Source organism: Python bivittatus, unplaced genomic scaffold (genome assembly GCF_059951505.1).
Source record: "Python bivittatus isolate LINGU-HERP-01145 unplaced genomic scaffold, Pbiv_v1 ctg000980_np1212, whole genome shotgun sequence".
In the NCBI taxonomy this organism is placed as follows: domain Eukaryota; kingdom Metazoa; phylum Chordata; class Lepidosauria; order Squamata; family Pythonidae; genus Python; species Python bivittatus.
This window is the reverse complement of record NW_028277125.1, coordinates 48,359,746-48,385,636: the sequence shown is the minus strand read 5'-3', so window position 1 is coordinate 48,385,636 and position 25,891 is coordinate 48,359,746. Positions and strand designations below refer to the sequence as shown.

General features: G+C 37.1%; 1 protein-coding gene across 1 annotated transcript in view; it reads right to left on the bottom strand.

Annotated features, from left to right (window-relative positions):
• Nucleotides 1–25,891, bottom strand: part of SORCS3 (sortilin related VPS10 domain containing receptor 3) — a 525,782-nt gene that overhangs the window by 254,731 nt on the left and 245,160 nt on the right. The window lies entirely within an intron of this gene.

The window sequence follows — 25,891 nt, the reverse complement described above, 5'->3', positions numbered from 1 at the left end:
TGGACAGCTCTGTCCTCAACACATAATGAGAAGAACTATGTGTATGCTTCATTTTTTTTTTCTCCATTTGATTTCTATATGTGTTCTGGCAATTGCTTGAATTAGACTAAGAACCAATGCATATCTGAAAATATGCTACTAAGTATCCAATCATTTTTAATTTCTTTACCAAATAATATTTTTTAAATTTCCATTTGTCTCCTTATATCTCCAGTGAAACCATCTCTTATCTTACCAGAATGTCTTACATACAGATATAATGGCTTTCATACCCACAGATTACTTTTAATCCCAAGAGCTTCAACTTTTTTCTGCTTCTGAATGTCTTAAAGAAGTCAATTAATTCAGTGAAAACCCAGATCTTCCTTGCGTAGTACCTCTAGGAAACAAATGTGCAGAAGGCAAAGCAGTTGCTCAGATACAAAGCATCCAATGGGCTTCATAAGTGACTTCCATCATTTGTAATAAGCAAAAGTACAAAATGACATATCCATTTAAGTAATGTGTTTTTTTTTAAATAAAAAATCCAACTATTTCATGCCCAAGGGAACAAAATTCAAGCAGAACAAAGATGGATGCAATTCACCATTAATAGTTTCTTTCCATTCTGAATAAATTCCCAGGAATGTAACACTCAACATTTCCTGTCTAGTAAAGGAGGGGACAAAATACATTCTTCAAATGTTCTTATATTTACACATATCTAGGGCTTGAGAGATGAAAAAGACAGATTTGATTCTTTTTATATTAATTGTAGCCTCCAGGGCAATTCTGGTAGCCATATCAAATAACAGAAGCTCCCCCTCCCCTCTGGGAGAACTCTCTACCCATTCTATTATTTTCTTCCTCCTTTAAATAAAAAATCAGAACATGCTGACTCATTATTATTGATTGAGCATTCTGCTGACTACAAAGCACCATTCCCTTCCTCATTGCAAAACTATCCCATTTTTCATACTTCATAAATGAATATATTTCTCTTGTTGAAATAGTAGAAGAGAAGGTAAATGTCTGAGAAAAGATAGATTTTTTTTAAAAGAAAAAGGAAGGAAGGAAGGAAGGAAGGAAGGAAGGAAGGAAGGAAGGAAGGAAGGAAGGAAGGAAGGGAGGGAGGGAGGGAGGGAGGGAGGGAGGGAGGGAGGGAGGGAGGGAGGGAGGGAAGGAAGGAAGGAAGGAAGGAAGGAAGGAAGGAAGGAAGGAAGGAAGGAAGGAAGGAAGGAAGGAAGGAAGGAAGGAAGGAAGGAAGGACAAGCAAGCAAATTGGGTATTTGTGGCTAATTGTTCCATTGTAGGCCAGGCAGCAGGATCTATTTTATATTTTTAAAATTATATTTATAAATCTCTAGGGTTCACAGAAAATTGCTTTATCTTCCTGGGGGAAAAAATTAAGGCTTGTGTGTTCTACTGCCCACATGAATCTTATAGAGTACAGCTTCCTCCAACTGTCATATCCAGCCATCTTCAGTATATAGAACATTCCCTCCAATCAAATAAGGAAGCCATTCCAGGCACGCAGCCTCAATAAATACGCTGAATCCTCATTTGCAAACAAGCAGACATTAAATGAAGCTAATTGTTTGTGGCTGTAGTTCTCACATTGTCAGCTTTCCCTAGTAACAGTTAAGACTGGAGAAGAATACCAAGGACCAATTCTCTTCAAGCTCAAGGAATATTAGGAATAATTTTTTATGGATAATGTTCCAGTAATAGCTTTACTTTCAAATGTGGAATCTTGGTATTGTTAGTTCAAACTCTTAGATCCTGACTTTCTGCCTTGACTTTTGTTTACATAACTATTACTAGCCATGTTATCAGTGTGAGAATCCTCTTACATATTGGCACAATATTTTCATCATATTTGCAGGACTGTTTTTCTCCTATTGTCTCTGCTGGTCCTACTAGATCTGATAGAGTGGGCCTGCTCCAGTCCCATCCATAGAACAATTTAATCTCTATTGCCATGTATGTCCTTTGGAACAACATCCACCCTGAGATCTGGATGGCCTTCACCCTGAAGGCCCCTTCATGGATTACTGCCTTGTCGTGGCGAAGGGGCTTGCGTAACTCAGTGAAGCCATGAGCTATACCGTGCAGGGCCACCCAAGACGGACAGGTCATGACAGAGAGTTCTGACAAAATGTGGTCCACTGGAGAAGGAAATGGCAACCCACTCCAGTATCCTTGCCAAGAAAACCCCATGGACAATGTTAAAAGGCTAAAAGATATGACGCCGGAAGATGAGCCCCTCAGGTCGGAAGGTGTCCAATATGCTACTGGGGAAGAGCGGAGGGCAATTCCAAGTAGCTCCAGAAAGAGTGAAGCGGCTGAGCCAAAGCCGAAAGGACGTTCAGCTGTGGATGTATCTGGAAGCGAAAAGAAGGTCCGATGCTGTAAAGAACAATATTGTATAGGTACCTGGAATGTAAGATCTATGAACCAAGGCAAGCTGGATGTGGTCAAACATGAGATGACAAGATTGAACGTCGACATCTTGGGAATCAGCGAACTGAAATGGACGGGAATGAGTGAATTTAATTCGGGTGACCATTATATCTACTACTGTGGGCAAGAAACCCTTAGAAGAAATGGAGTTGCACTCATAGTCAATAAGAGAGTTGGAAAGGCAGTAATGGGGTACAACCTCAAAAATGACAGAATGATCTCAGTGCGTATCCAAGGCAAACCATTCAATATCACAGTCATCCAAGTCTATGCCCCAACCACTGATGCTGAAGAAGCTGAAGTTGACCGCTTCTATGAAGACCTACAACATCTTCTAGAACTAGCACCAAAAAGATGTCCTTTTCATCATAGGGGATTGGAATGCTAAAGTAGGAAGTCAAGGAGTAATCGGAATAACAGGCAAGTTTGGCCTTGGAGTACAAAATGAAGCAGGGCAAAGGCTAATAGAGTTCTGTCAAGAGAACAAGCTAGTCATAGCAAACACTCTTTTCCAACAACACAAGAGACGACTCTACACATGGACATCACCAGATGGTCAATACTGAAACCAGATTGATTATATACTTTGCAGCCAAAGATGGAGAAGCTCTATACAGACAGCAAAAACAAGACCAGGAGCTGACTGTGGCTCAGATCATGAGCTTCTTACTGCAAAATTTAGGCTTAAATTGAAGAATGTAGGGAAAACCACTAGACCACTCAGGTATGACTTAGATCATATTCCTTGTGAGTACACAGTGAAGGTGATGAATAGATTTAGAGGATTAGATTTGGTAGACAGAGTGCCTGAAGAACTATGGACGGAGGTCCGTAACATTGTACAGGAGGCAGCAACTAAAACCATCCCAAAGAAAAAGAAATGCAAGAAAGCAAAATGGCTGTCTGATGAGGCTTTACAAATAGCTGTGGAAAGAAGGAATGTGAAAAGCAAGGGTGAAAGGGAAAGATATAAGCAACTGAATGCAGATTTCCAGAGAATAGCCAGGAGAGATAAGAAGGCCTTCTTAAATGAACAATGCAAAGAAATCGAGGAAAACAATAGAATGGGGAAGACTAGAGATCTCTACAAGAAAATTGGAGATATGAAAGGAACGTTTCGTGCAAAGATGGGCATGATAAAGGACAAAAAAGGCAGGGACCTAACAGAAGCAGAAGAGATTAAGAAGAGGTGGCAAGAATACACAGAAGAACTATACAAGAAAGATCTTAATGTCCCCAATGTCCATACTGGTATGGTCACTGACCTTGAGCCAGACATCCTAGAGAGTGAAGTCAAGTGGGCCTTAGGAAGCATTGCTAACAACAAAGCTAGTGGAGATGACAGTATTCCAGCTGAGTTATTTAAAATACTAAAAGATGATGGTGTTAGTGCTGCACTCAATATGCCAGCAAGTTTGGAAAACGCAACAGTGGCCACGGGATTGGAAAAGGTCAGTTTATGTTCCAATTCCAAAGAAGGGCAATGCCAAAGAATGCTCAAACTATCGCACAATTGCACTCATTTCACATGCTAGCAAGGTTATGCTCAAAATCCTACAAGCTAGGCTTCAGCAATACATGAACCGAGAACTACCGGATGTACAAGCTGGGTTTCGAAGAGGCAGAGGAACTAGAGATCAAATCGCCAACATTCGCTGGATCATGGAGAAAGCACGAGAGTTCCAGAAAAATATCTACTTCTGCTTCATTGACTATGCAAAAGCCTTTGATTGTGTGGATCACAACAAACTGTGGCAAGTTCTTAAAGAGATGGGAGTACCAGACCACCTTACCTGTCTCCTGAGAAATCTGTATGAGGGCCAAGAAGCAACAGTTAGAACCGGTCATGGAACAACCGATTGGTTCAAAATAGGGAAAGGTGTACGACAAGGCTGTATACTGTCACCCTGCTTATTTAACCTATATGCAGAGTACATCATGAGAAATGCCAGGCTGGAAGAATCACAAGCCGGAATTAAGATTGCAGGGAGAATCATCAACAACCTCAGATATGCGGACGATACCACCCTAATGGCAGAAAGTGAAGAAGAACTAAAGAGCCTCTTGATGAGGGTGAAAGAGGAGAGTGCAAAAGCTGGCTTGAAACTCAACATTAAAAAAACTAAGATCATGGCATCTGGACCCATCAATTCCTGGCAAATAGAAGGGGTAGAAATGGAAGCAGTAACAGACTTCATTTATTTGGGCTCCAAGATCACCGCAGACGGAGACTGCAGCCATGAAATTAAAAGACGCTTGCTCCTTGGGAGGAAAGCTATGGCAAGCCTAGATAGCATATTAAAAAGCAGAGATGTCACCTTGCCGACAAAGATCCGCATAGTCAAAGCTATGGTTTTTCCAGTAGTAATGTATGGCTGTGAGAGCTGGACCATAAAAAAGGCCGAGCGCCGAAGAATTGATGCCTTTGAACTGTGGTGCTGGAGAAGACTCTTAAGAGTCCCCTGGACTGCTAGGAGGTCAAACCAGTCAATCTTAAAGGAAATCAACCCTGATTGCTCATTGGAAGGATCGATAATGAAGCTCAAGCTCAGATATTTTGGCCACCTAATGAGAAGAGAGATCTCTTTGGAGAAGACCCTGATGCTGGGAAAGATTGAAGGCAAAAGGAGAAGAGGACGGCAGAGGATGAGATGGTTAGATAGCATCACTGAAGCAATGAGCATGAGACTGAGCAAACTCAGGGAGGCAGTGAAGGACAGGAAGGCCTGGCGCAATATGGTTCATGGGGTCACGAAGAGTCGGACACGACTTAACGACTAAACAACAACAAAACCCTGAAGGCCTTTAGAGAGCTACAAAGACCTGGTCTTTGGGCCAGGATGCTGGGTGAACTCATTTAGTAATATGTATTTGGAGTATGTTTGCTGCAAGTGTAATTTTTTTGAAAAATTGGATGTGATATTATATTTTTTCATAGCTTGTCCTTTGTAAAGTTGATGTTTAAAAATTTTTATAAGGTGCTCAGAATTGCTTGATGCACGAGTAACCTAGAAAATGAATGAATAAATATTTTGCTGCTGCTTGTTTTGTTTTATGGTTATTATTGATGTTGAATTGGTTATGGTGTGTATGTATGTGTATAGAATGGATTGAAAGTATTGTTTTTATAAAGTTTTTGTAAGTTTCTTAGATTCACTTACACTTGAATCTCAAGATTCACTTGAAGCAGCATAAAAGCACTTGGAATCAATAATAAGTAATGTAATACATGTTTTCAGTAGAGTTAGTACATACTTAGATTGTATTATTTTTACTGTTGGATACATACAGTACACTGGTACCCCGAATACCTGCAAAATTCAGGATAGGAGGATATTTTTTCGGCCAACCTACCATTAAGCTCAATGAAGTAGCTTCTTTGTCCAGGAAAGTTAGGATGTGTGATGCATTGGGTCCAAATTCTGACACACTATACCTCCCAACCCACCTCACTTCATTGGGCCTATAAGGTGCAGCCCTTTGGACAGGTTTACCACTCTAGCAGGACATTCTATATGCTGCACACTGAGGGATTTTCAGGGCAGTACATTATGAGATAGTTGCCACTTCTGTGACTTCTGCCTGCACAGGAAACTGCTATGGCCATCATATAATATGTTGCTTTGAGGATCTGTCACAGCAATGTCTCTAGACCAATCAAGCACCTGGCCGAACCATGTTGCTGCTGGAAAAGGTTTGTTTAGGGAAGAAGCAGCACAGAGGAGATGGGGGAGCAGATGTCAACCTGAAGGTTTTCTTGGACTGCCCCAGACAACAATTGATATTGCCTTTGAAAAATAAAAAGCTGTTTGAGAGGTCTACTGTGTAAACCCCCGTAGGCCATTGATCAAAATAGTCTGCTATACTGATCATGAACATACGTGTGTCTACAAGCTGAATGACTATAGAAATGACAGAAACTTCAGAAATGTCTTTGTACCAACCTATAGAGAAGATGAGTTTGCATTATTCAGAATTATTGACCTAGTACGTGAGGAAAATACCCCTTTCCAGGAAGTTGCATTTTTGTACTAAAATTTCAGGATTCCTTTGCCCCAAGTGTATTCTTAAAATAATTCAATTCCACATTGATCTAAATGATGTCAGAGAGAGCAGTAATCCATGAATTATATATGTACTCAGATCTCTGCTGAATGAATACATACACATGTGCATTACACACAGGTTAGAAACCAGGAGACTGTGAGTTCTAGTCCCACCCCAGGCACGAAGCCAGCTGGGCGACCTTGGGCCAGTCCCTCTCTCTCAGCCCTAGGAAGGAGGCACTGGCAAGTCACTTCTGAAAATCTTGCCAAGAAAACTGCAGGGACTAGTCCAGGCAGTTGCCAGGAGTCTGGACTGACACAAATGTCCAGGACACAAAGGCATGCATGCACACACACATACACACAAATTTCTGCAATAAACAATGTATGTTTATTCATTATTCATCACTCATTCACATCTTGCATCCCAGTGCTTTCCTAACATTAAAAAGTTCATTTCCAAGTCCTAATTTTAACATGATTCAAGCACTAATTAAAAATAACATGCCAACAAAAGCTACAAAAAATACTGATCAGCTCCCTTATTTTAAGAATGTCAAAATTTCACTGACATTGAGTTACACAGCTTACATTTCAGGACAAAGAATATTTACAAGACTCAGTAACTGTGAGTCTGTGAATATATACTAATATATTTGTTCCATGGGGCAATGTCTACAATGTCCACAGTAGTATGAGGAACACTGAAAAGCCAAGCAATAAGCAAGTAAATCAGATGGAAACTGAATTTTTAGACCACCTATAAGAGTTGGAAGTGGAAGAAACTATATTATGGTGGTTCCACTCCTTCCTGAGTGAGTGGTTCCAGCTGGTATATATGGGAAAGGAATGGTTAAACCCTTAGTTACTCCAATGTGTAACTCTCCCTCCGCCCCCCATGTTATTAACTATCTACCTAAGCTGCTGGGAAGGTCATCCATTAGTTTGAGGTGATATTTCCTCAATACACAAATTTCCTCCAAGCATACCTACACACCCACACTCTGCTTTCAACGTTTTCCTTTCATAATTGGAAACCAGGTGTGATGCAATGTTCTTCAGGCTGCCTTAAAGTCCCAAGGGAGAAAACAAAGGGAAGGAAGAGCTCATGCTGGCCTCTGCAAGGCTTTCCTTCCACACACTGTGCTCTACATCAACTTATGAAAGTGACTCATGTCCACATTATTTTGTATTTAGAATATTTAATGTGCTGTATATGGACCTGCCCCTGAAATTGACCCTAAAGCTTCAGCTGGTCCAAAAATGTGGCTGCCTGGCAACTAAGAAGAAACAGGTTAGTATATTACTGTAGTGGTTTGATAACCACACTGGTTGCCAGTAGTCTTTCTGGTCCAATTCAAAGTGATGTTTTTCACCAATTTCATCCTATGGGTATATCCCAAAACAGGGTGCTGAGGGTCCCCACCTCACATGAAATGAAGAATAGAAGCTTGGCGGGACACCTTCTCAACAGTGAGCCCCATGTTCTGATACACCTTGTTTCCTACTTGCCTTTTATAAGGCAGAAACAGCTATATTGTTCTGACAAGCTGTTTTCATGAATGGTAGAGCTGGGCTGTCTTTGTAATTTGACCATTTCTGTGAATCTGGTTCTTTTTTCCTGTATTGCTTGTCACTGATTTTATCCTTATTGGCATTGTAAACCACCCTGAACTCACCATCGGCTACATGCTTTCCATATCTGACACAACTCAGAAGAAATTATCCCATATTCCATTACAAAGAATGGGAATTGGTGTCATGAACAAGAAACGGGTACATGGATTCACAGAAAGCAGCATCAGGTACTTCAAATGTTATAAGGCAGATGACAGCTAGATTTGAAAATGAAATAGCATGTATCCCATGTGGAAGATCATACATCTTTGGCTAATGAATGAAACTCACTAACTATCAGCCCGTTGATGTTGGCAAGGTCAAGAAACAGAACCTTAAAGGCCTGTCAAACTTTCTCTACCACATCTTATCAAATAAATTAAAGACAGGTTTATTTTGACTTTCTAGTGCTTTCTTCTTCATCAGAATTCAGTAATCTTCTGTCCTTCCTTAATAGTTCATTGTTGCCTTCTCAAGGCCAGGTCTACATTCTTTCATACTAATATAATTCAGGTCATTCATTTGCACTTGAATGAATCTGCTGGGAACTCTATACCACTTTCCCCAGGCTCATCCCTTCAGATGAATAGAATCTCCACTCCTTAGGGGAGTGGAGATTCTTGATTGTGCTAGTTGAGAATAATGGTAAATGGGGTATAACACATCTGAAGAGCACCAGATTAGAGAAGGCTCTTTATTATATTTGGCAAATCTTTGTTTGAGGTGCTAACAGGTTCACCTCAAAGGTACCAGGGCAGTGCAACATTTAACACAGCACACAACTCTTTAATTCAGATTTTGGTAATCTTTTTTCTATTAAGGGCTCTATTCTTTCAGGAACAATCTGTTTGGGGTCATTTGCCAGCAGTAATAGCACTGAAACAAACTATCAATGGGGCCAGGGTCAGAAGTGAAATGGCCACATTTCTTTTTCTTTCTGGCACACATTTTCTCCATCTCCCACCTTTTCTGTTGCTGTTGTTGTCTTCCTCATATCTGCCTCTCTTTTTTTTTTCCCCCATACAGTTGGCTACCAAGGAATGTAAAGTTCACTTTTAACTGTAGTCTGAATTGATTTTTCAGAGGATGTTTGAAATTCACAGTCAGGCCAAATTAGATTGAGTACCTCATACAACCTTCAAGCCACAAGTTGCTAACTGTTGTTTTAAGCATTGTTCCCATTACAAAAATAAGCCAAGAACAGTAATAAATACCTGTAATAATTACATTGGATATAAAGAGTGAATTGACCTTTGATGTTCATCATAAGTAGAAATGAGTATTCTTATCCACTGGCTCATATTAAGAAATCAAGTTACAAATTTGAGTGCAGAAGAAAGGTATCTCCAGATTAACTACTTCTGATAAAAATCCAGGAGAGACAACTGGCAGTCAAGAAATATCAGATAGGATGACACAAAAATCCCCCAAATTCTCAGCCAATAAAGTCAAAAACTGTCATGGAGTTCTAGGGATTATAGTCTATGGCCCTGGAGGCCATCATGCTGGGAATACTTAGTGCATACCTGAATTAGGTAGAGAAGTAGATCAACCTAGTATAAGGCAGTGTCTTATAAACAATCATATCGTATCATATAAACAAACTCAGAACTGTATTGATTTGGCATATGTTTCATGTGACCCTGCTTCTTCTATCCATTTCCTTCTTGTGCAATGCTAGCTAGTAATCAACTACCTGTTTTTTTCTGCCATTACAATATTCTGATGTCTACCATCTCTCACTTTTCCACCTCCCCAAGTATATCTAGACAAACCTGTAGCTCAGTTTATATTACATGTGATTTCAAACCATATGGAGAAACATGGTTTCCAGAAAGCTGGCTGACAGAAAAAGAATGAAATTATCTCATGAGACCTATTCAGACAAAGTATTATAATCCTGAATGTAAGAGTAGGACTTGTCCATCCAAAGATCACGTCAATTCAATAAACTGAATAAAATTTAGCAAGTTGATTCAACTTGGAGGTGGATGATAAAACTACCTCTATAGGTTAAATAAGCATATGGATAGACCCTAAATTTTTCAGTCACCAAAACCACAAACAAAACTATCCTCTCCCAACTAATATCAAGTGGATATTTGGGAAATGAATTTTCTATCTGTGCAGAGGTACATATGGATAACTTCTATACTAATGGTAGTTTATGATGGTGGAGAAATTTATTCCAGTGGGAATATAAATGTAAAGTAAACACACACACACAAACACACACACATTTCAATTTTATGAAATTTTAATTTTTTTTAAATGTGTGATTCACTATTGAAAAAGACTGTATGTTGCTATGTGCAAAATGCATTCTATTATAGGGACATTGTTTGCAAAAGTGTGTACATTAGGAAAATGTGCAAATATTTATTGAAGATATGTAATAAAAAAGGCATACAAAAATGTCTGCAGATTTTGTTTTGCAGAATTTGTTACTGATGCTGAAACAAAGTTGAACTAAAGTTCAGAGACTGCCCTTCCAAAAGAAGGCTCTTTGATTATAAAGTTTGCTTCCTTGAGAGTAAGTATTCTTGCATATGATATTTAGATGCTGAGCATGCCTTCTTACAAACATCAACCAGGTATTTATCAAGGATGAGAAAAGGTATTGTGTGTTTCTAACAGTGGACGGAACTGGTCTATAACAATCCATCTTCACATTCATTCAACGCATGGGAGAAAGCTCAGTTAGATTTGGGAAACAAATTCTTCCCAACTTTAAATACACTTAAGTTAAATATGAAAGCAAAATTTACCTATGGAAAGTTCCACAAAAGATTTCATTTCTAGGCATTCCTCAAATGTCTGGATTAGTAGTTTGCCCAATACCATAAACATGAGTGAAACAATCAAAATCTTAAAGAAAAATATTATTTTCTGCTTTACAATATGTCTAGGGTTTACCACAAGTTCAATGATTACTGTATAATGCAGGTCAGATAGGTGGTGATCTCCATGTTTTGAACCACAATACCTGTAGAACCCAATCTGCATAAGATGGTCATGGATTATGGGCATTATAGTTAGAAGCTATAGGACATTTGTGTTTGTATTTTCTCCTTAGGAACTAACAATATAACAGTAAAGAAAGCTTCATTTTGCATAATCTTTTTAGTCCTTTGCAAATCTAATTTGGTGTAGTGGCTGAGGTGCTGGGCTAGAAACTGGGAAACTGAGTTCTAGGCCTCCCTTAGGCATGAAAGCCAGCTGGATGACTTTGGGCCAGTCCATTTCTCTCAGGATTGTTGTTGTGGAAAAAAAAAAGTGGGAATTTTAGGTATATATGCTGCCTAGAGCTGATCAGATATAAAGGCAGGATAAAAATCAGATAAATAATCTTGATTATTAGCTGTTTAGAAATAATATCTTCTGCATATACATTTTTTGCCGAGATCTACATGGACTGTTTTGTCTGCCAACCTTCTGCCCTCTGTATCTGGTCTTTATTATATTTGCAATAACAGGAACAAACAAACAAACCAAAAACCCTCTCTAGTATTTTCATATGACTAATCCACGTATTAGGCTGTACAAGCTTTGGAAATGACTCAGAAGTATTTTACATCAACTTGAGTACAGCATCTCTTTCCTATGCATTAAAGCTACAATTCTTTTTTCTCTGAACAAAAAGATACATCTGCTTTAAGAGTCACATTAATATTCATGAACAAGCTTTTTAAAACAGCCACATCTTTTATTTCTTTCATATATATATATATATATATATATATATATATATATATATATGAAATAAAATTATGTATTTTCTTACTTTATATCAGTTTGTATTAGTTTTTATCTTCCTTTTAAAAAATCTTTAATAAAAATGATTAAAGATTTTTTAAAAGGAAGATAAAAACTAATACAAACTGATATAAAGTAAGAAAAAGAAATAAATCAAAGAGAAAGCTAAAAGTGCAAGAAAGGAAAAAAAGGAAAGAAAGAAAGAAAGAAAGAAAGAAAGAAAGAAAGAAAGAAAGAAAGAAAGAAAGAAAGAAAGAAAATCAAAGAAATAGCTTCCGATCTTTACAGCAGTTATAATTATACAGTACATTTACTTCTTACTCTATGGTTACAACATAACTCTCTTCTTTCTATAATCTATTCTGTCTAATCATCAAAACCATAAATCATTAGTTCATTTTTTTCTGCTTTACACAAAAAGTCCATAAGGGGTTTCCAGTCAGCAGTAAATGTAGATATTGTCTTTTCTGTGATCAAAGAAGTCAATTTAGCCATCTCAGTAAGTTCCATCATCTTCACCAACCATTCCTCCATTGTGGGTAGTGCCGAATCTTTCCATCTTTGTGCATACAATCTCACTGCAGTTATCATATAGTGAAATAAACTCCCATGACTCTTTTCTAACTGTTTATCCATTAGTCCCAAAAGGAAAAGTTTTGATTTCAATTGAATATTAATCTTTAAAACCATATATTGAAATAATCTTCCATGACTTTTTTCCAACTGTTTGTCCATCAATCCCAAAAGAAAAACCTCTGGTTTCAATTGTATATTAATCTTTAAAATCCTCTGAATCAGTGTATGTATTTGAATCCAGAATTTTCTAACTTTCTTATACGTCTACCAAACATGACAAAATGTTTTTTCTTGTGGTTCACAGTGAGGGTTCTTTACTTATCAAGGACTGGGCACACCACAGGGCAGCAAATCTGTACATAATGTTTTATTACAGCACATACCTTCCCCAACAACAGACTATTGCTCTCCACCCTTCTAGGACTTGCAAGGTGATGTTGCCATGTAAAGATAATCAGTCCTTTAATACTTAATACTTAGTCCAAACAAAAGTCCCAAAGTCTGTAAAATGGCATACAACCTTTACCTTCTTCCAAACTTCTTACAGTAATTGGGTTGAGGTGCTGCCTCAGTGTGGTTGTTCCTCTTCTAGTTATTACTGAATTCCCAGCAAAGCTCCAAGCAGGACTCCACCAGGATATGCTGCTCACCGTAGCTTGTTGTCCTGGCAGTTGACTAATAGTCCTCTTGCCCACTTATAATAGCTGCCAATCTCCAGACATTGCCTCTGTTTCCCTGTCTGCATGCCATTGGCTTATCTCCTTTTCTCCTATACCCCTCCTCACTCTGTCTTAACATTTGTTTTTGTAAGCTAGGAGCCTGGATGGGGTGTGGCTGCCTTTGGACATCGGCATGTCCTTGAAAAGGCGTGGCTCAATTATTACAGGCAGCTGGAACACCGGTTTGGATGCCTGTGACTAGTTGTGAGTGAATGAATGAATGAATGAATGAATGAATGAATGAATGAATGAATGAGGGAAATGGGGTGGGAAGTGTTTCTACCTGGCTGCAGCTATTTTTCCCAAGCACAGACAGCAATCCCAAATTCACTCCCTCACATTCACATTTCCAACATAAATTTGAAGTGCCTTTAAACATTCTAGACAATTTCTCTGGTTCCATATACCAACAGTACATCATTTTATAAAAAATCTCTTTAAGATCATAACACAGTGTAAATTTCAGTCCTTTCAACCACATGTTTTCCCATTGTTCCAGCTATATATTATAACCAAATTTTTTAGCCCACTTTATCATACATTCTTTCACGTGTTCATCTTCTGTTTCAAATTTCAGTAAAAGTTTATACATTTTAGCAATTACATGTTCATTATTTGTACAGAATTCTATTTCAAACTCAGTCTTACAATGTTCAGAATCACAAATTCTTTTGTTTACTTTGTTTCTAATAATTGTAAACAAGAGAACCATTGACAACTATATCACTCTACCACCAGTTTGTCTCTTGATTTTATTTTACATTTTACCTTGACTTCATCATGCCACAAATAACCCTGCCACCCAAATCTCAGGTCATGTCCTTCTAACTTCAAAAGTGTTTTAATTCTCAGCAGGACCTACTCTTTCATCCAAAGCAAACAGCAAGCTGCAAAATATATTTTCAAATCAGGTAAACCCAATCTTCCTCTTTCCTTTGCATCTTGTAACACCTTATATTTAACTCATGTTTTTTCCACCTGCCACACAAATTTAGATATATCCTTCTGCCACTGTTTGAATGGGGCATCTGTTCTCAAAACAGGTATTGTCTGAAACAAAAACATCATTCCAGGCAAAACATTCATTTTTATCCCAGAAATTCTCCCCAGCAATGACAGTTGTTTCTCCCAACTTAACATGTCTTTTTTAACTTCATTCCATGTCTTAACATAGATATTTTGAAATAAGATACAGTTTACATTTGTCATAGTGATACCCAGATATTTTATCTCCTTCTCAATCTTAAAACCTGTTTTATTCATCAATTCTGTTTCATCTTCTATTTTCATATTTTTGTTAACAACTTCATTCTGTTTATTAATCTTGAAACCTGCTAATGCACCAAATTGTTTTAATTTGCCCATTAATATTTCAACTCCCTTTAAAGGATCTTCCAAAACCAACACCAAATCATCTGCAAAAGCCCTTCACTTATAAGTTTCTTTTTAATATTTACTCCCACAATCCTCTCATCTTGTCTTATATCTCTAATCAGTATTTCAAGAACCAAAATAAACAAGAGAGGAGACAGTGAGCAGTCCTGACTTGTTCCTTTTTTTTTTTTTTTAAATCTCCCAGGATTTTGTTAGATCTCCATTAACAATTATTTGTGCTTTCTATGACATGTAAATCGATCTTACCCATTTTATAAAGTTCTCTCCAAAATTCATATCTTCCAAAACCTTGAACAAGAAAGCCCAGTTCAAATTGTCAAAGGCCTTCTCTGCATCTAATAAAATCAATACAGCTTGTTTTTCATTATGTTGCTCCAAATATTCCAAAATGTCCAACATATTTCTAACATTGTCCTTTAACTGTCTTTTAGGTAAAAACCCACATTGATCCTCATGAATAAACTCTTGCAAAATTATTTTCAGACTATCAGCTAAAATCATTGCAGACAACTTGCAGTCATAATGATATCAGCCTATAGTTTCTTGTTAAAGTCAAATCTCATCCCTCTTTAGGTGTTAATGCTATATTGGCCTCTTTCCAAGTCTCTGGCCTCTTTCCTCCCTGAGGGATAGAGTTCCTTGTGTTTTGTAAAGGTTGTAAAAGTTCATCCACATTTATAATAAGAGCCTGATAATCCATCTGGTCCAGGCACCTTTCCTGTTTTAATCTTTTTTATAGCTTCAGAAACTTCCCTTATTGTTATAGGTCCATTCATAACCTGTCTCTGTTTCTCTGTAATCCTCAGTAAATTTTGTTTCTTTGGATATTCATCTATTTTCTCTAGAGAGATGTGACTTCCATTATACAAGTTGGAATAATATTGATGAAATGCTTTTTGCATGGCTACATTGTCCATTAATACAATATCTCTCTCTTGTAATTTCAATATCATTTTCTTTTCTTTTTCTTTTTATATGCTAGCCAATTCCCTGGTTTATTTGCAAACTCTTTTTTTTTTTTTGCTTTATATAATTCATTTTTATTTTCATTTCTCTTACTGTTAACATAGACAATTGTCATTGTAAAAGCTTAATTTGTTGAGAAATACTTATCCAAGATAGTTTGTGTTTTCTCTTGATTCTTCTTTTTAAATTCACTACTATGCTATATAAAGTAACCTCCAGTAAAAGCTTTACTTGTATTCCAACCCATTCTTAAATCAGTGCCCTTACCTAAATTATTTTCAAAAAAATTATTTTAATTTCTTTTTACAATCCTCCACTATTGCTTCTGTTTGTGGCAACGTTTTGTTTAGTCTCTATCTAAAAGATTTGATTTTTTAAATTTTATTTTATAAACCAAACTCATAAGATTATGATCCAAAAAAGTCTTTGGTACTATCTCTACTTTAAAAACCTCAGAAGCCATGTTCTTCGAAATCCAAATCATGTCTATTCTTGGAAAGGATCTACGCCTTTCAGAAAAGTAGGTAGACTCTTGAACTGCCATTTTTCTGTCTTCATATATCAGCCAGCCCTAAATTGTCCAACAAATCAAAGAAAACTTTTGGTAATTTGCCTTGAGTGATTTTAATATTTTTTGTGGGAAGATTACTCCATTCCAATCCCCCACACCTTTTATTGCCTTGCACAGAAATTTGAGTTTTCAGAGAATACACAACCCTACTAAGTACACTGTACCAAAAATATAAAAATTAGCTTATTATGTTTAATTATTATTAATTATTGAATTAATTACTGGATTATAGAATTTTGTCCTTACTGTTCTTGTACATAACTTTTATGTTCATGTACACAATTTCTAGCCATAAGTGGGGGGAAAAAGGAATTTTAAAAAATAACATTTAAAAAAAAGAAAGAAAGACCAAACGGATGATTTTAGAAATCTGAAGATTACATGCTGAGCTATAGATGCTTCATATGTACAATAAACAAACATGGAAATAACCTCACTAAAATATGGACCTTTAATAACATTTGTCATTATTATTAGGCAATAATATTGTCATTATTGTTAGGTAATCATACACAACTGTTATCATGTCAGTGTCCCTATACTATGAATACAAGAATTTAGATAGAATCAGAGCCCCACAAATAAATTCTCTGAAGAAATAGAAACTAGATGAGAGTAAAGAGTTTGGTGATACCAATCCCAGAAGCCAAAGCCTAACTCTGCAATGTTGGCAGAATCATCTTCCATTGCTTCAATCCTTCAGCTCTGTTCCCAGTCTTTAGTGCTAGGATAGGGTTGTCATATTTGGGCTGGACAACAACTAACTGGTAGCAAAGAGATACACAGAACTCTATTTGCTACCATTTAGTGATTGCCGATATTCTTTCAGGCCAAATATAGCAGCCCCAATCTACCACCAAGTTGATGAAAGCACCACCACCTCAGTGTTGAGCACATAGAACACAGAGAGTAAAATATCAATTGATGGAAAGCTTCTTAAAAGTAGTGTCTATTTGAAGATAAACTGTTTCTCTTGAGTAGACTGCTGCTTTCAAAAATTATAATCCAAGGTAAGCAGTAAAGCTATGCTTGGATGGAGACCAAAAGCTTCTGGATAAAAGTATTTGTCTGCACTTATTCAAATGTTGGAACAATGTTAAAACCACCCTTGTGTGATTATCTGAATAAGCTGGGCCTCTAGCAAAATGTTGATTATGCTTGCTACTTAATTCTCTGAACCTTGCAATAGATACTAGAGCTTTTTACCTTGGAGTGGACTTTGATCATACTATTGCCTATTGACTCTGCTTAAGGGCTTCATGTCTAACTATGCTTCTTGTATTGTTGCAAGAAAAGAACAGATACCTAAGACAGATAATGCAAAATCTTATTGAACAAAAAGATGTTCACACATTCATATATTTCCTACAACCCTAGACTGATAAATACTAGAGCTACATTAATTATGCTCAATGTGGCAATGATACTTTTGAACCAAGAGAATTGTCCCCTGAATGTTCCCTTTTTATTGCACTTTTATTGTTATTAAAACTGCAAAGCAGTCCAGTGGAAAGTTGTTTTAGTGCCCTTGAGTGGAGGAGCACCACACTATCTAATAATTACCCAAAGTTGCTAAAATGCAAATGAGGTTTTTCATGCCAGTCAGTGAGAGAACATATGTGAAATAATGTCATACTATCAGGACAACATAATGCAGCCAATCAGATAGATGAAGAAGAAGTGTCATGATTATGACAATGTGCCTGTCAAGTCTGTCAACTGGTCATGATTTAGTAGTTGAACAACTTGCCTTTTTCCATAAACCTAGAAATTGTTCTCTAACAAAATACCCTAAATTTGACATGACTGTGAATTTTATCTTTCCTGAATGAAAATCTCTATCTTCTGAGTTTAGAAAATGTATGCCACCGTGCCAAATGCTCATTACTTATTTCAGTTCTCTACGTTGCATTTTCTCTGAGGAAAGTGTTTTAGCACTTATTTGTTAATCCCCCTTGATTAACAGATTTTAGCTCTTTGCTGTTGTTTCATCAAATCATGAACTTCCCTTTCCAGCAGAAGTAAGATGGCCTGGTTAGGTACCCTTTGCCTCTAGCACAGAGAAATGTCCCTGTGAGACTAATGGGCACTGGATAAGATTGAAGAGGCTTCAATTCAACTGGAAGCTCAGGTAATATAGCCTTCCATTAGTCTGAGTTGAATAGTTAGCAGTTCCACAGTAAATGTATTTTGCTGAGCCTTAGGAAAAAGATTAGAAATAAAAGACAGGAGAAAAACAGTTCTATTACACCTTCCCTTTGGCTCTGCACTGGGGTGATTGTCTGATCCCTCTATTATTATAAACACATTTTCTTCCAGCTTGGAAAAATGTATGTCAGTTTATAGCACATGCCAGTCAAAATAATGTCAATGTAATAAGGATGAAAAGATTCTAGAGAAACCTTCCATCTGTTCAAGATTTCTAGGCTACACCAGATTTCTTCTTCCTTCCTGACACCAAGCTTGAGATGCAGTAACAGATAACAAAACAAATGATAAATGACAAACAGGCATTCACTTAGCGCTAGTAAGCGTGCCCAGAAAATTGCAACTTCATAATACAATTGCTCAGCTGGATCACTTAAAGAAAAAAATTCAGCAGCAGTATTTTAGACAGAATTAATTTAATCAGGAGGGAAAGGCAGAATAGTTAAAGTCCAAACTCAAACAGCGACAGAAAAGAATTTTATGGAAATGAAATTCACATCTGTGACACTCCTGCTGTTTGTGCATAGTTCCATATAGATTGTAGGAACACTAATGCTCCTAGTTGTATGCCAAGATGTCAGCAAAAGCAAAAGAAATATTCCTATGGGGACCTAAACTCCTTTTTTCCAGAACCTATATAGATCCAGCACTCATCGCTTTTTCTTTCAAATGTGCAGTTGGCTAGTGTGTGCTGAATATCCCAGGGCAGATGGATAGTTATGATTAGATATGTTACATGAGTTTATTGCTTTCCAGAACAGTCACCATACTTTCCCTATACCATAGAAGTGGTTACACATCACTTGTCAAGCTCTTACTGAACCATCCATAAATCTTAACTATATGAGGAAAAAAAAATCAGGTGTACTCTTTGTTAACTCCAAATGTGGGAGAAAAAACAAATATAAGGCCTGGTTATTTGAGGGACAATCTATCTCCAGTTGTTTCTGCCTATCCAGTGAGATTGGGCAGAGTGGATGTGCTTTGGTCCCTTTAATGAATCAATGTCATCTATCAGGACCTAGGTAGCACATCTTCTCTGTTGTGGCACATGCCCTCTGGAGCAGCACCTCCCACGAGATTCATGCAGCTCCTGCCTTGATGATGTTCAGAAGGTTACTGAAAACATGGCTCTTCTCCCAGGGCTTGGGCAGGGTGATGGTTGAGCCCCAATAGAATGTTTTGTTTGTTACAGGGAGTTTGCCTTCTGGAAGTATATAATCTATTTCTTTAGTATTTATTGTTCTTGCCTTTTTAGGTGTTAGTTGCCCAAAGTCATTTGGAGTTGGGCAGCCTCCAAATTGTATTAAATAAATAAATAATATGTATTTATACTTAAGTCTCTGACAGTTTCTTTATTACACAATATCATTTTGTGCTACTGGTATGGCCAACCCATTAATTTCTGATTAGCTTTCCTACCTTCTGCCTCTTTACATTTTTTGTCTATCCTTCAATGTTTATTTTAAAGAAATACCCTCCAACTTTTCACTTCCTACTCAGAACAAGATAAGGATCCTGTTGTCCTCATCAAAGATGCTGACCTCAAAGTAGCCAAAATGTGAATAAAAATAATTTGCCAAACCCACACAATGGATTTTGCCTGGATTTGATCTGAGTTTGCACAGATCTAAACAGACCTATCACTTTAACCACTGGACTTTACCTGCTGTCAAAAAATCTTCTAATGCCTTACCTTAATAAACAAAAGTGACATCCTGAGGTTCTTCAAAGCATACAGAGCAGGGAAGGGAAGGCAACAGCAAGTCTGGACCAGTCCTATTATTAGGCAGAGTGAGAACTCTGTTTGGGTGACAGTTGAGGAGAATGCACAACATGGCATTAATAAGGTGTTAAATGACAGAATTCTATAGATTATACAATCTGACCCAGATCGCCTCAGAAGCAGGGGAGATGCTATCCTGTTACCATTATGAACTAATAATCAAAAACTATAGTCAGAAATATAATCAGTTTATCAGGAAATCTAAAGATAGGTTCCACGTTGTTATTTTTCCTCAGGCAGCAAAATCTTGTGGGCCAGTCCTGGAATAGGAGGCACCCTGGGTTCACCTATATCATTTATTTCTATTTGTTTGGGGGAAACTGTATATAGTCATGTCTTTTTTTCCCAGCACAGAAAATAGGAGGCACCATCCTCTCTGATTTGTTTAGGGAACTCGGAATAGTCATTCGGCCCCCCCTCAACATAGAAAGTCAGGATAGTTATTACCAGAATGATTATTCATCGTTCAGAGAAAGCTAGTTTATGATGGATGCCTTTCCTTCTAAAATTTGTTGCAGATCCCTGAGTCTCAATCCACTCTCTAGTTTAGACCGAATTACAATAACCCATACAGAGTAAAGTTATACCAGATGCTGCTTTGCTTGGCTTCTCAAGTAAATCAACAGTCAGCAGTATGCTTGTAAAATGAAAAACATGTCTCAGAATATACTTTCCTGATTAGAGTCCCTTAACAGAGATGAGGATATCTCAGATTAACAGGCTCTCTAGCTTCCTGTTGTAAATGGAAATTATAATTCTGCAGGAAATGTAGCATGTAGCACTCTGGACACATTAAAAAGCATCAGGTTATTCAGAACTGTGCTAGCCTGGCAATAATCAAGCATAAGCTCTCTGGCATTACAAAACAGCCATAAGACATATACAGGAAAAGCTCTGAGATTTAAAATATAAAACTTTAAATTTCAAACTGACATAGGTGTGATTTTCTTAGGTGCACCTTTTTGCCACATGGTCTATGATAACAAATGTATAATAAAGCTCCATAGTTAAATAGGCTGTAAGCCATATGGGGCTCTGTTGAAACAATAGTCTGTTTCAGGTTTCCCCATCACTCTCTTGTTGTGGATTTTATTTATGTATTTATAGGATGTATATATTACTGACAACCAGAAAGGCTACTGGTGGTAAGTGTATCTCTCCCAAATGATTAGTCATTCTAGATTAATGGCTCCTTGCTTAGCTGGGGAAATACTGGCTGTTGTAACTTCACCTACCATTTTTGGAGAATTCATCACAATGTGTTTTGGATTTGCCTGCCAATATAGTTTATAGTAATTTAATTCATGCAATATGGCAATATGCAAGTCATATTAATTTAGCATCCAGATTAGATAAACTCAGATAATTGTTACTGGGCAAGACTAATTAACGATCAAGCTCTCTTTCCTAGATGGAACTTGTGTATAAGCCTCTATGATTCAGTAAAGAGAGAAATGGAAGAATGTATGGTCTACAAACATGAATGAAGAAATGTTCAAAATCACTGTTCAGTTTTTCTGCTTTTATAGAACATCTAGCTCAGTATTTCCCCCTCTCCCAAAATTAAGAAATTAAATTAGCAAAACCAATAATTCACCTGATGTAATTTTTAACCCTATTATAGGAGCCACAAAGCATTTAAGCAGTGAAACCAGCTTCTTAGTGAAAGGAGGTTTGAAAGGGATAAAGAAATGGAATCTTGATCTTTAAAGAACAGTAAGAGCAAATAAGTTTCTTTGGTTTAAAAGAAAAGAGGAGAGCTGAACTTTTCATACTGAACTCCTTATATTTCTTGTTATAATTGAGCTGTAGGCATTGCTTTTGACCCAGGTACATGGCATTTATCAAACTGGCATTCCAATAGTTTCATAATTCTTATTTAACAACTGAACAGAGGCATTGGGGAGCTCAGAGAAACCTGATAGGCAATTCCCACTGTAGCTCTGCAAGATACCTAAAACATAATTATCCTTATGTCTAGTATATCAATTAGGAAAGAACAGATGTAATACTTTTCTTTTTACTAACTACTACTTCCTTACTTCTCCATTGAGAACTGGAGCACTCCAAGCAATCATGACCCAGCAGCCTTTCTTCTGAAAGAGAAATCAGATTTATTAAGATGTGACAACAAACTAATATCCCACATTAAGACACAAATCTAATAGGACCAGCCAAAAGTTCCAGGAGCAAACAACATATTGTGGAAAAGTTCTATATTAGAAGGATATAGAACTTCACACGTGCACCAAACATAGAGTCTAGCCCTGTCAGTACTGACCATCCTTTTGATGAACCAGAGGAAGAAGAGAGACTTAGACATAATTCCCATATTCTGCCTGGGAAAGTGGTTTGAATACTACTGCACCTGACTACATAATCTGTACACTCTAAACACATAATCCTAATTTATACTAGGCTCCACACATGCATCTGGATATGGAAATAGCATGATTGCAGTGTTCAGATGCCTCTCTTTATTGAATATTTCTTTTTATTATATATTATATATTTATTGAGTTTATGTGCTATTCTAGTCAATATCTGAGCAGCTTGCATACATTGTCATAAATATAAAACACAACATAATACAAAAGTTTAGCACCAAAGACTACATTTCCATAAACTCTCAAATTACAAGATGGAACAGTTCACAACTCTCTGCCCATAAGGTCTACTGAAAAAGCCAGTTTTTGATTACCTTTTGAACAGTGCAGCAGATTAGCCCATCCAGATGTTTTGGTGAGGTGGAATGTTGTTTCAAAAAAGAGGGGACTAATTGAAGAAACTTGCCTCTGAGGTCCCTGATAGTAGCAATCCCTGAGTAATGGGATCTGAAAAGAGCCCCTTCCTCATGATTATATCAGATAGGAAGATACATTTGGGAAGTGGTGGTTCCAAAGATAGCCAGGACCTGCACCATGAAGGGATTTAAAAGTAACTACCTTGAATTGTACTGGAAGCCAGCTGATAATCAGTACTGTTCTCAAAGCATAGATAAATACATTCTGAACCAACTGTAGCACTCAAGTGATATTCAAGGGCAGCCCCATGTAGAATGCATTGCAGTGTTCCGAACGAGACATTACTAAGGTATGACTGAGAAATTGACACCTCATTCCAAAAAAAGGTCATAGCTGTCACACTAGAAGTTCTGCAAAAGCCCTTCTTGCCACAGCTGCCACTTGTTCCTTGAAGAGGATCTAAGAATCAAGAAGGATTACATACTTATGCACTAGTTCAGCACAGAGGAGGCAACACCATCCAGAAATAAAGACAGAATTTCCCTGAAGTAGGATGGCCTCCTCACCCAAAGCCACCTTGTCTTGGACTGAGCCTAAGCTTGTTCTTCCCCATTCAGACTCTAACAGACTCCAGGCTCTGAGACAACACCTTTTAGCTAACATATAGGCAGCATACTGGACAGGTTAAAACACAATGTAACAATAAAAGAAACATGGCAAACAACTATCCACAGAATACAAAACTTAAAAGAGTCAGAACATACTAGTGGGTCCTCAGTACCCCATGGCCTTTCTAAAGAACAGCAGGATTGGGCCCACATAGATCTTGGGGGAAAAGCTGTTCCAGAAGGCAAGAGTGGCAACAGCAATGGGGTACTTCTGGAATTCACTAAGATGACATTCCTTCAATGAGGGGGCCCAGAACATGGTAAATCTTATGGGATGGACAGAGACAATTGGAAAAAGATAGACCCACAAATAAATAGACCCTAAGCTATTTTGCTGCTTTTATTGTCACGATATAACCTTGACCATGAACTTTGATCCTTGTTTGATTGCATTTGTTCCTCATTTTCTTCCAGTGACTCTCTAGGCATCTCCTCTGCTGCTTCAGTTCCTGGAGCAACTCAGTAAAGAAATAACTCCCCTCAGTTGATGAACAGGAATACATCTCTCGGGTTGAAATCTTCCCTCCTACATGACTCCAGATGATTGTTTAGATATTAGTTTTCTACATGATCATTATATGAAGTGAGATTGGGAACAGTTTAATCTATACTTTTCCATTCACTCCAAAGAGAATGCAGTGATAACAAGCTCTGGTAACTATGTGAATGGAGTATCTTGATTGGTTTATTCATTGTAAATTATGGATATTAGAGAACTTTAAAGTACTTAAAATTCCAACCAGTCTCCTCAAAGCATAATTTTACTGTTTTCTCTCCATTAGGCAGCATGCAAGTTTAATAAATTATTACTATTATACAAAAACCTAAGTTAGTACCGAATCAAAATGAGAAAATTACTTTATGAACATATTTCACCCCTGCATAATGAGTTAAAATCTTCGGGAATTCTTTCCTTTTCGGCAGGAGGTAGCATTGCCAAGACTGAGGGCCTTGCACTGGGAAGTAATAATGCAGTGCTGAGAAATGTGTTGTAAGATTAGATAGTTGTTTGGATCACATCCAATTACGTTCTATTTCATTTGCACTATACTACTTTCAGAAGATACACATTCAACTGTATTTTTCAGTGCAAGTAAACATTGGTCTGATTGTTTCCACAAGTGGGAAAAAGTTCTTCCTTTGAACAGTTAATAGCAAAAAATGAAGAGAATAATGGTTGTGGCAATATCACCACCTCTCCACCTAAAAGGAGGAAATTGGTGGGGTGGAGGAAGAGAAGGAGAAATCCATATATTTTATTTATCTGAAAAACTATTGCTATGATGATGGGGTTTTAACCTTCCTGATCTTCAACTTTAGACATATATTTTGACTTACTTTAATTTCTTTATGGAATGCAAGCAATTATGTAAACACATACACACACTATAGGCACAATACAATAGCTTCTATGTGATCCCTGGCAGAGGGTTAGTCCATTTTTAGCCATAGCTTTTTTGTATTTCCTGCATCAAATGCTGCAATGCACATTTAGGATAGAAGTATATTTTGACCATTATTCACATAACAGATTTATATTCTGGGATAATATTCCTAGTTTAACATTTTCAGATATTACTATTACTATTATTATTTGAACACATGACCAAGTACTGATATTAATCTGTATTTCTTTCTCATAACTCATTTTTAAACTATCTAAACTATTGCAAGAGGAATCTGGATTGCCTGCAATTGTGAAATGACAGTATATTTAAAGAAATCATCTCTTGATTTCACAGCTTGGTCCAGATGCTTTAGCCACTTCCGAAGTTTCTGAAATACTATCAATATTGGAATGTGTTTTGGGTGTTTTTAAATCTATAATATTTCTTATAAATAATTGAAGAGTAACGCTAAGCTGCATATTAGTATTTGCAAAAACTCTGAGATAAGATTACTTCAAGAATGGATCGTTCCTCCCCCCCCACGTTTACTGGAGTCCGCAGAATTTTCTTTTTTTTTAATTAGCTGTCAACCTCATTACGTTGAAAATATAACGGGGTGATGGTATGCTTGCTCATATAATATATGTACATCTCATTATATTGCCCTGGTTTAGTTAAATATCCATATGTTTATGAATATGGTTTTACAAATACCATTACAGTTTAAAGAAATAAATGTACTTTTGAATTATATACCAAAAAGTTGAACTAACCACTATGTGAAAAATTAAGGATTTATCAAGCATGAAGGACAACAAAGGAAATTATTCTTAAGTGTTGGAAAGACAAGGCTTACAATCTCAAAATGCTGTTATGTATTGACATTTTATTTATGAATTGGCTGTCTATCAGTACAACAAAAAGACTTTACTATTATTCCACACACTCAAGGCTTATTGATATGGCTAAAAAAATTCTTTATAATTGAGGGGGGAGGTATTTTTTTTCT